Genomic DNA, 12,063 nt, shown 5'->3' on the forward strand with positions numbered 1-12,063 from the left:
AGCCCCTGCATGTTAAACTTTACTAACCTCACAGGCCAGCAGCTGGGAAGCAGTAGTGATAAGGGAAACCTACATGCTTCTAGCTGAAGGACAAGATTACTTGCAGAAAGAAACAGTGAGAACAAGCTGCACAGCCAAGGTCGTGTAATGTAGCCAGAGGGAGAAAGGGGGAGAGGTGGGAATGGAGGAGGGGGTGAGAAAGGGCGGGGGAAGAAGGGAAAGGGTTAGCTGCAAAATGTATAAAAGATAAAGGCTGCTTATGTTGGTGTGCTTGATTTGAGACGTGCCTGTCTCCTTGCACCACTTTGAGATCTCAAATAAACTTTGATTGCTTCTCCACCCTGGTGTGTTTATTGGCGTGACGCACACCGGGCAACGGACCCCGCTGTTGCTGTCCTCGGGCACTCTGTGCCGGCAACACCCTGAATCAGGACCCGTGCCCAAGCCTCAGTATAGCGTACCTGCGTGGCCCGGCTTCCACAGGGGGCAATTTAAAGGGTCTAGGGCTCCCAGCAGGGGCTGGAGCCCCAGGCCCTTTAAATTGCCACCAGAGCCCCACTGCTGGAGCCCTGGGGTAGGGCTGCGGGGCTCTGGGGGCTATTTAAAAAGTCCGGGGCTCCCGCTGCCTCTACTGCCCCGGCCCTTTAAATAGCCGCTGGAGCCCCGCCGTTTCCCCAGGGCTCCCTCGGCTATTTAAAGGGCCGGGGCGGTAGAAGCAGGGGAGCCCTGGGCCCTTTAAATAGCCCCCAGAGCCCTGGGATAGCAGGGACTCAGGGGCTATTTAAAGGGCTGGGGCTCCAGCTGCCTCTGCTGCACCCCCTACCCGCAGTCTGCCCCTGATGCACCCCCTGCCCGCACCAGCCCTGTACCCCCTGTCCTGCCCGCACCAGCCCCGCACCTCCTGCTCTGCCTGCAGCCAGCCCTGCACTCCCTGCCCACAGCCAACCCTTGCCGCACCCTCTGCCCTGTCTCCAGCCAACCCCTGCCGCACACCCTGCGGCCCTGCCCGAAGCCAGCCAGCCCCACACACACTCCTGCCCACACCAGCCCTGCACCCCTGCCCGTACCAGCCCTGCACCCCCTGCCTGTAGCCAGCCCCGCACCCCCTGCCCTGTCTCCAGCCAACCCCTGTCGCACCCCCCTGCCTGAAGCCAGCCAGTCGTGCACTCCTCTGTCTCCAGCCCTGCCAACCCCTGCAGGGCCAGTTTTAGGCCGATTCCACGGATTTCCCCGAATTGGTCCCCGCGCCTAAGAGGTCCCTGCGCAGATCAGGCAGCGTCCCTGCCTGAAGCTCTCCCGGAAGCAGCAGCTGTTGCTGCTAGGCAACCAGAGATGCTGGCCAGCAGAGGGCTAGGGCTGAGGCAGAGGCAGCGGGGGCTGTTGCAGGTCAGGAAGGGGGCAGAGGGGAGAAGGCACATGTGCTTTGCAGCCTTCCCGGCTGGAGCTCCAGCCGGAGCGCGGCAGCCCCGTGGCCCCATGACCCCAGCTGGAGCTCCGGCGGAGCGCGGCAGCCCCGCAGCCCCGCGACCCCGGCCGGACCGCGGCAGCCCCGCAACCCCAGCCGGACCGCGGCAGCCCCACGACCCCGGCCGGACCGCGGCAGTCCCGCAGCCCTGCGACCCCAGCCGGAGCGCCGGCCGAAGCGCGGCAAGCCCCGCGGCCCCGCAACCCTGGCCGGAGCGCCGGCCGGAGCGCGGCAGGCCCCGCGACCCTGGCCGGAGCGCGGCAAGCCCCGCGGCTCCCCTTCCCCCAGCCGGCAATCGGAAGTGCAGCCCCAGGAATTGGGCCCCGCACTTGCTAAAGCCGGCCCTGAGGACACCCCTCAATAACCAGCACCCCTCAGTCAGCAATCGCCCCCAACGACATCACATAGTCACTGATATTGCCACCGACACACTCAGCTCCAGCCCCACAAAATGCAAGGCACCATACCAACACTGACACCCCAGTCCCCACAGGCACTGACACCCTGATGCTCCCACAAGGGTTGCCATTATTGTATTTCAAAAATATGGCACAAACATCACGTTCCTAGTCTTGTATTAAGGCTCTGGGGGTAAGTCCTTTTTCCTCCCCTGTCCTTCCTAGGGGTTTTCCCTCTCCAGTTCTGAGTGCTGCAGGAAAACCAGGACCTCAGGCTCTGGGCCAGGCAGCCGCTGCAACTACTGTTCAGGTGCCATGCAGGTGCGGGGATAGGAGTCAGAGGCTGCAGTTGCTGGTCTCTGCCGGCTGCAGCACTGTGGGCCACCAGGGGTTGGGGCTGTTAGAAGGGGTGTGCACTGAAGGAAGGCAGCAGCTGGAGGAGGCATCACTGCAACCAGCAGGGGTGCCATTTCAGATTTCAGTGGGAGGGGCAACTTTCAGCAGGGCATCAGGGCCATATTTGAGTGGCATTGTGACCCCATGTGCCAGGTCAAGTTGTCAAAGTGCCAGCACACTGCTCCCTTTTGGATTTCAGATGCTGGAGAGATGTTTCAGATCGCTCGAGGAGCAGCATCCTCATCCCTGGTTGAAATATAGGATAAAAAGCATCCCATACGGATTTAGTACAGGACAGGCAATTTTTTATTTATGTAAGGAACGCCCTTTATAATATGGACTGTTGGCAACCCTAGCCCCCTACTGACACTAACATGTCCACAGTGACACCTTTAGTGCCCTGAGGGACACTGACACATACACAGATATTGAGACTCCTGACATCCTCACAGACACTGTCACTGCAAAACCAACACCCCTGATGCATGCCTTCAGGGACTCCAAGCCCCCTGCAGACGTTGATGCCCCCAGGGACACTGACACCCCCCAATATGATGCCCCCACAGACACTGAAACACACAGAGATATCAATGCCCCGTCACTTGGAGCCCACAGAGACACCAATGACCCTCACAGACACGCCCCCCCAACATCTGTAACTCTCAGTTTGCCAAGGCCCAAATGTGAGAGACGTATGACAAAAGAACCTAAATGAGTGTGGCCCAGGAACCTATTGATGCCAGCTGGCAGAGGGCACAGGGGATTCACAGAGTTTTTTAGGAATCACCTGGGTCAGATATATGTATAATAGTTCACCAAAGGATGTCAGGTAAGGTCTCTATCAAGAGCCAGTAGCCCACTGATCGTCATAATCATTTCTGAGGCCGGGTCTATACTAAATGTTAGGTCGTTCCAGCTGAGTGACACAGTTAAGCCGACCTAACCCCTGATGTAAGCAGTGCTAAGTCGACTGAAGAATTCTTCCATTGATCTATCTACTGCCTGTCAGGGAGGTGGATTAACTACAATGATGGGAGAACCCTTCCTATTGCTGTAGTGAGTGTCTACACTATAGTTCAGGGGTGGGGAACACATTAAGAGAAGGGAGTGAATGTACCCTCCTCATCTATTACTGGGAGTCGACTACATCCACCCTGATCAAATTGGCCCTGTCAACGCTGGTTCTCCACTTGTGAGGTAACTCCCTTCTCTTCATGTGTCATTATATAATGCCTGCATCTGTAACTTTCACTCCATGCATCTGAAGAAGTGAGGTTTTTTACCCACGAAAGTTTATGCCCAAATAAATCTGTTAGTCTTTAAGGTGCCACCAGACTCCTTGTTGTTTTTACAGAAAATTATGTTCTCAAAACCTTGGCGTTAAGGCAGATAACCAAGAGGTAACTTATCTTAAACAGGTTTCTTTCAAGCAGGAGGTAGCAGACACTTATCCCCGTTTGGTCATTGTGTGTTGTATGTCTCACAATGTAAGGCTACTTGCATACAGAGCCAGATGCTGACTGAAAAACTGCAAAAATCAACAGAGAGGAAGGCTACAGGGGAAAAAAAAACAAACAAATAATCAGCAGTGGGTGTCCTGCTTATGAAAAAGAACAAAGGACTATCCTGATATATGGATACCAAGAGACACTCTGCATCTTTCAATTAGGAGGCAAGCTGACAATGTGCATCTCATGAAGGGAAGATGACAGCCAAGTCTGGCTGTAAGACACTAGAAGGTATTCGGCTGAGCATTGCTCCATAAGACAAAAAAGTATCTAGTTAAATAAATCTAGGTTCTAGAATGTGTGTTATGATCTATTTTATATGTAACCCTCTTTCCAATACTTCTACTTGCTGTCACTCAAATCTCTATATTTTGTTAAATAAACTTTTACTTGTTATCACTATAAACTTATCTAATTGCTCTGTGTTAAACAGAGTGGTGATCTGAGGTATAACTGGTAAGCTGTGCCATACTGCTCCTTTGGGAATAACAGATTTGTCAATTCTGTGAATGTCCAGTAGAACAGGGGCTGGACACTCCACAGGGACGCTTGGAGTATTTGGGGATTGGCGTGTGCCTATTGCTTACCTGCAGAGGGACAGCAGAGTCTGAGTATGCTGAGAGGGGAGTGCTTGTGTTGCCTGTAGCTGGTGTAGTCAGGGAGCTGACCTCTGGCAGGCAAAGCCAAGTCTTCCTCGCACTAAGGGCAGATGGTAGTGAGGTGCTTCTCCGCCCTGGGTACCCTCAGGAAGTGTCACAACAAGGGGCACACAAATATTGTTATTTCAGAAAATTTTAAATGCTGCAGGATTCCTTCCTTTAGTGCAAGGCTATATCTACACTGGAGCTGGAGGTGTAATTTCCAACTGAAAGACATACCTGCACTAGCTCTGATTCAGCATGCTAAAAATAGATGTTTAGCCAAGGCACTACAAGTGGCTGGAGGAGCTATCTGCCCCAAGTATGTATTGACGTCTCAGATGGGATCAGAGATGGTAGGTACCAGCCCAGCAGGGTACCAGTGAGGGAGACAGGATTGTTGTAATAATTCTGGCCTAAATGATTCTTTGAGGCTTGCAATATGAAATGAGTGAAAGACGACAGAATAGCGTACCCAATCCCTCTACTTCCGGGTGTGGCTGTAATGCTGTCGCACCGGTCACCTCTTCCATCAGGTACCATGTACCACAAGTGGCAAGAGCTATATTGCACACACTTGGAGCAATACACACTTGCTTTACTAGCTCTGCCAGAATGTAAAAGATGCAAATACCCTAGGCACAGTGGGTGAAATCTTGCCTGCTCATGTCAGTGGGAGTTTTGCCATTGACTTCACTGTGGCCAGGATATCATCCAATTCATCATTGTGTAATCCGTCGGTTCGACAAGGACGTTTTCATGCTCTCTCTTTTTGTGGATTCTGGAGTGACTCTGAAATCCAAAGCGTGACATGCATGCTCGTGAGCAGATCGGGCAGACAAAGTCATTGGTGAGTATCTTGGTAGCTATAGCAGTGGTATAATGCTTTTCTCTTGCAGCCCCTTCCCTTACAAAGGGAGAGTAGTGCAATCCTAAAAAGGGCTGCTCTGTCACCTGCCTGCGTGCATCCTTGTGGCTATGACTGCCAGTAATCATCTTCACCTGTCGCTTTGCCACTCCCCCATCACCACAGGACTTTTGAAAAGAGATGTGCGGGAATGATGTGGGCATGAGGTTGATTAAAATGGGAGAGTCGTTGCACTGAACAATCCCATTCTCTCAGCTGCTGAAGGTTGGCCCAGTGGCACAGACTGTTGCAACTGGAGGCTTCTTTAGCTGCATTGTATAGCCATGACTTCCATGGGTGGCAGGTTTGTAGAAATTTTGGTGGTGCCCAGAACCCGCCCCCCCCAAAACTCCGCCCCCCACCTGCCTAAGGCTCTGGGAGGGAGTTTGGGTGGGGGGGAGGAGGTCTGGAGTGCAGGTCCTGGCCTGGAGATTAGGGTGCAGGAGGGGTGCAGGCTCTGGGATGAAGTTTGGGTGGGGGAGAGGGTCTGGGGTGCAGGCTCTGGGATGGAGTTTGGGTACTGGGTGCAGGCTCCGGGCTGGGGCATGGAGTGGATATGCAGGAGGGGGTGTGGGGTACAGGCTCTGGGACGGAGTTTGGATGCAGGCTCTGGGCTGGGGGTGGGGGCGTAGGAGGGGGTGAAGGGTGCAGGCTTTGGGAGGGAGTTTGGGGGTGGGAGGGGGTGCAGAGGGAGGGGTGCAGGCTCTGGGAGGGAGTTTGGGGGCAGGAGGGGGTGTGTGCGAAGGGGGAGGGGGTGCACACTCTGGGAGGGAGTTTGGGGATAGGAGGGGTGCAGGGGTGAGGGATGTGGGACTGAGGAGGAGGGGTTTGGGGTGTGGGAGGGGGCTCAGGGCTAGGGCAGAGGGTTGGGGTGTGGGGTGAGGGCTGTGGGGCTGAGGATGAGGGGTTCATGATGCAGGAGGGGGCTCAGGGCTGGGGCAGAGGATTAGGGTGCGGGGGGATGAGGGCTCTGGCTGGGGCTGGGGTTGAGCGGTTTGGGGCATTGGAGAGGTTCAGGGCTAGGGCGGAAGGGCAGGGTAAGGGCAGCCTGCCCCGCCATTAGCGATTGGGGGACACTAGGACCCTGGGGCAGCAGACAGCAGTTGATGCCGGGAGCTGGTGTAGTGTAGGATACCACTCCGCATAGAAATGTGCTACACCGGCAGCACAAGCAGGCACGGGAGAGGCGCGCTGCTTTTTTTCAGGCAGGGATGCGGCGGGGCAAGGGGGGAGTTGGCCCTGCCCCTGCACCGCCCTAACCCCACCCCCATTCCACCCCTTCCCCAAAGTCCCCGCCCCACCCTGTCTTTTTCCACCCCAGCCCCACCCCCTTCCTGCCCCCATTTCACCCCCTTCCCCCAAGTCCCCGCCCCTGCCCTGCCTCTTCTCCACCTCCTCCCCTGAGCGCGCCGCATCCCCGCTCCTCCCCCATCCTCCCGGAAAGTCCTAAGCGCTGCCAAACAGCTGTTAGATGGTGGGAGGGCAGGAAGCGCTGGGAGAGGGGGGGAGGAGCGGGGACATGGTGCGCTCGGGGGGAGGGAATCTTGGCTGCCGGTAGGTGCACAGCATCTGCTAATTTTTCCTCGTGGGTGCTCCAGCTGTGGAGCCTAATGTTAAGGCCCAGGAGCACCCACAGAGTCGGCGCCTATGTGTGTGTTTGCTTTATTTACTCAGTAATCTACTTTGATCTGTTTGCTATCCCTTATAATCTATCCTTTGTAGTTAATAAACTTGTTTTTGTTTTCATAACTGGGGGGCAAAAAGCCCTCCACATTGAGAAAGGGAGCGAATTTCATGAGCTTACGCTGTACAGTTTTCTGTGCAGCGCAAGATAATTCGATTTTGGGTTTACACTCCAGAAGGGGTGTACACTTAAGTGCTGGGCAAGGGTACACTTAAGAAGCTGAGTCTTCCCATGCAGAGCTGATCTCCGTGTCTGTGTCTTTCTGCAGCTGGGTGTAGCCCTACCAGCGTGCGTGCTAGCAGAGGCTTGAGGCTTGGCTCAGCAGGGCAATGTAAGGGAACCCAGACTGGTGGGGGGATCAGTGGTTCCCCAGTACATCAGGTGGCACCTGGGGGGGGGCAACCCATCACAACAACCAGGCCCTAAAAAGTCCTATGAACATACCAACAGAAAGGGAGAGATGGGTCAAGCAGGGATCTCACTCATGCCTAGGTCTTGCTCTGAGCCTTGTAGCAAGGTAGAGGCAGGTAGGAAAATGACCTCACATAATTGTGTGAACTCATATCAGCTCTGCAAGCCAATGCTGGTGAGGCCGGGACCTCACAGAGGCCTGTGCACTGACATCAGCGCAATAGGACAAGGGTACTGGTGGATGTGCCAAGTGATACCAGACACCTCTGTGTTCCTGGGGAACCAGGGTGCAGTATCCAGCCTGACTCATGAAAGACACTCCCCCTCCCCGCCCCAGCTTCTGCTTAAACCAAAACCCATCAGAGGGAAAAAAACTTGCAGAGAGCAGTGAAGGGCGTTGGGAGACACACCTAGATCCCTCCTGACAAGGGTGACAAGATTAAGACATCGCCATTAGCATACAGAATGGAGAGCAGAGACAACTCCCCTAGCCTCATCTCCATGAAAGATGGGACAGGAAGACATCTCAATTTACATACAGAATGGAGAACAGAGAACCACACTGAATTCTGTGACCAGAAAAAGCAGGGAAGCACTGCATCATGGGAATCTCTACTCCAGATGCTAATGAACCTATGTCTGCACATACCCAGCTCAGCAATTATCAGACCAATTCTAGTAATGAATCCTTAATTGATATCCAAATACTGAAGCAGTCTAGTTGCATTGTGAGCTCCCTGGAAGAAAACACAACCCATAGCCAAGAGTGATCAGCTCCTATTGTCTAGTCTAAAGAAAACCCTTGAGTCATCAGCTTACCTATAAACAAATCTATTGTTCTCCCTTGAACAATTGTATTTTCTCTACAAAAATCCCTACTCACCCTCTAGTCAGGGTTCTGATGCTTAGATCCAAACTATGCATCAGTTCCACTGGAACTCCATCTTCTCCTGACTGATCGTGCTGGGGGCTCTGCCTGTCTCCTGCTCTCAGGACCCTCCACTACCACCATCACCTGGGAACCCCGACCAGTTCAAGCCCCATGGAGTGGGTGAGATCCCCCCTCTTTCTCTCTCTCTGTTTTCCTTTCTACCTTAGGTATTAACCTTTAATAATGTATGTTATGTTGGTTTAGCCCTCCTTGTGTAGTTATCACTATTATTCAATAAATAACTTTTATGGTTAAGTTGGTTGCTTCTCTCTCTCTTGCTGAACTTTACTCTTCTGTGTTTTTAGCTTCCCCCATTCACTCTACAGCAATGCTTCTTTTACCTAAACTAAAGATCCCTGCAGCGCCCAAAATACTGTGGGGTTTGCTCATCAAGTAGGTTACTGCCAGTACAATTGTGATGTGAGAGTGGGGATAGGGACATGCTGAATCTGGAACGCATAAGGGTAACAGCTTGACCCAGTCCATGGAGCCCAGGGGCATATAAGGAGAGTCAGCTTGAAAGTGCTGCTTCATCCAGCCCAGTGAGTCCAGAGACATATAAGGGGTCAGCTTGATAGTGCTGATTGACCCGGTCCGCTCAGACTTGCTCTGTTAATGTATGTGTGTGTGTGTGGGTGTGTGTTCATCCGGTTTTGGGGCTGGAGAAACCCAGCCCTAGGTGTGGAGGAAAAATAGTCTAAGGCCTAAACTTTGGTCAAGTGAACTGTATGTAGGGTCAGGTGAACTGTATGTGTGGCCTGGAGGAAGGAGAAAAGGGGGAGGGGTGAGTAAAAGGAGAAGGGTAGACAGAAATCATAAAAGCAGAACTGTAGAAATTATAAAAGTAGAATTAACCTTTGCAACAGACTATGATTAATAGATGTCAGGTGACAGAGCAAGAAACCGCAAAGGGCAAAAACTAAGAAAAACAGAAAGAACAGGGAACCTAGGTCCTGCAGGATAGCTCCACTGGGAGGGGACTTGCAGAAGGGAGAAGTAGAGCTCTATATGAAAACACAAGTGACACAAGCAGTACATTGATAGAATTACAGAATCCCCTTCCCCAGAAGAGTAACCCGAATAAATGAGCATACCCCAAAGTAATGGGCAAATCTGGTAACACAAGAACCTTGCAGCATCCTGGGCCTTAACATTAGGCCAGAAGCAGATTAGGTTTTGGTGAGGTAGGAAACACACAGGAGCCATGGCCCTGTCATTTACCTTAGAGAAAGATAGGAGTATATGAGAGAAGGATCTCATAGAGACTTATTCCATGTCATCAGATAATGTTTGGTTTTGTATTCCCCATGCTAAGGTTTGCATATGATGGGATTTTAGACAGCTGTATGCTGGATCAGGTGACTTGTACTTTACTGTAAACTGAAGGCTAGCACTCTGCAGGCCAAGACTGATATAACCTTGGCAGATATTTATTTCTTGGAATTGTATTATTGTCTTCACAAATTCCACTTTTTGCCTCTCAAACAGGCAGTGGAAAAATTCACGTAAATGATAAGGTCCTTCATCATCTTTTCTTCAGCTCTCTGCAAGAAGGCTTAAGTTGTCTGATGTGTTACTCCACTGAAATGTCTTTTTTAAAAGACCTTGTCTTTTAATTTCTCAGGCCAATTGAGAAATATACAATTAATCTTAAATGTTCATTGCCCCTTTTTATACTCTGTAGAGAGTCTGTTTATATCCATCCCAGTAGTTTCTGAGATTTCCTTTGGTTCTTTCTCTGCTTTTAGCAACAACAACAAAAACAAAAAAATTCCTGAAAGCAGAATCACTTCAGCTCACTTGGCAGAGACTTTTGCCAATTCTGGGAATGGGGCATGCACAAATACCTTGATTGTTTTGTCTAAACTTTCCATTATCTCATCTTTGGTTTCCAGTTGTGCTTTAATCATGGTGCAGACAGTCCAACTCACAGAGGGCATGAAGCAGATAGTAGACACTTGATCCATTATTTTCTACAAACCTCAAGACAAGCTTGGAGTCACTCTGATTTGCAAAGAATGTATTTTCTCCTTTAGCAGCTTATTTATGCTACTTTCTACTGCAGTTTTTATAGATCAAGAAAGAGAATATCTTCTTGTGCATTGACAATAAAATTCAGGTAATCAAAACTATCAGTTGTGGAGTATGGTTTCCCTCCCACCCTCCCTCCAGAGCTGGCTAAGGACTTGTCTACATAGGAAAATTATTCCAGATTAACTAGGCAGGGTGAGATTTAGGCCTTGGCTACACTTGCGAGTTACAGCGCTGTAAAGGCTCCCCCAGCGCTGTAACTCACTCCCCGTCCACACTGGCAAGGCATTTGCAGCGCTGTATCTCCGTGGTTGCAACGCTGCATGTACTCCACGTCCCTGAGAGGAATAGCGAGTATTGCACTGCCGCTGCAGCGCTGTGGCACCAGTGTGGCCGCCCAATGCGCTGTGACTGGCCTCCAGAAGTATTCGGCAGTATCCCACAATGCCTGTTCTAGCCACTCTGGTCATCAGTTCAAACTCTACTGCCCTGGCCTCAGGTAACCAACCATGTGACCCACCCTTTACATTCCCCGGGAATTTTAAAAATCCCCTTCCTGTTTGCTCAGCCTAGCGTGGCGTAGAATGCTATCAGTGAATCTTTCCAGGTGACCATGCCTCCATGCGCCAAGCGTGCCCCAGCACGGAGCAGTGGCGAGTTGCTGGACCTCATCAGTGTTTGGGGGGAGGAAGCTGTCCAGTCCCAGCTGCGCTCCAGCCGTAGGAATTACGATACCTTCAGGAAGGTATCAAAGGACATGATGGAAAGGGGCCATGACCGGGACACCCTGCAGTGCAGGATTAAAGTGAAGGAGCTGCGGAGTGCCTACCGCAAAGCCCGCGACACAAAAGGCCGCTCGGGTGCTCCCCCCATGACCTGCCGATTTTACAAAGAGCTGGATGCGATACTTGGGGTTAACCTCACCTCCACTCCGAGCACCACCATGGACACTTCAGAGCCGGTGGGGGGGGGGGAGGAGGAGGAAAACGGGAGTGAGGGTGGTGGGCCGGATGGAGACACCCCGGAATCCCTGGAGCCATGCAGCCAGGAGCTCTTCTCGAGCCAGGAGGAAGGTAGCCAGTCGCAGCGGCCGGTACTTGGTGGAGGACAAACAGAAGAGCAGGTTCCCGGTAAGCGGGTTTTTTTTCAGGAAGGAATTTTTTCAGTGCGGGCTCTATGGGAGAGGAGGGTTAGGCATGCATGCCTAGATGCGGAATAGTGCATTGATGTGGTTTATCACATCGCGGTAATCGGCCTCGGTAATCTCCTCAAATGTCTCATCCAGAACGTGTGCAATGCGCTTGCGCAGGTTTATCGGGAGAGCCACCATGGTCCTTGTCCCAGCCAGGCTAACGTGTCCACGCCACTGTGCCGCGAGGGGCGGGGGGACCATTGCTGCACACAGGCAAGCTGCATATGGGCCAGAGCGGAAGCCGCATTGCAGTAGAAGACCCTCCCTTGCTTCCCAGGTCACCCTCAGCAGCGAGATATCGTCCAGGACGAACTCCCGTGGAAAATGTTGGGACAGTGTTCAGTGTAGGTGCCCCCTGAAGCTGTTGGCTCTCCCCAAGGCACAGAAACCCAGAGGACAGTGCAGCCCTGAAACAATCAGTCCCCCTTACTCACCATTTTGAGGCTCCCGTGGGATATGTGTGCTCTGTTTCGGACGGGAAAATTATGCTATTGTGTAGACC

This window comes from Terrapene carolina, unplaced genomic scaffold (genome assembly GCF_002925995.2).
Source record: "Terrapene carolina triunguis isolate 2854851 unplaced genomic scaffold, T_m_triunguis-2.0 Scaffold233, whole genome shotgun sequence".
NCBI lineage: Eukaryota > Metazoa > Chordata > Testudines > Emydidae > Terrapene > Terrapene triunguis.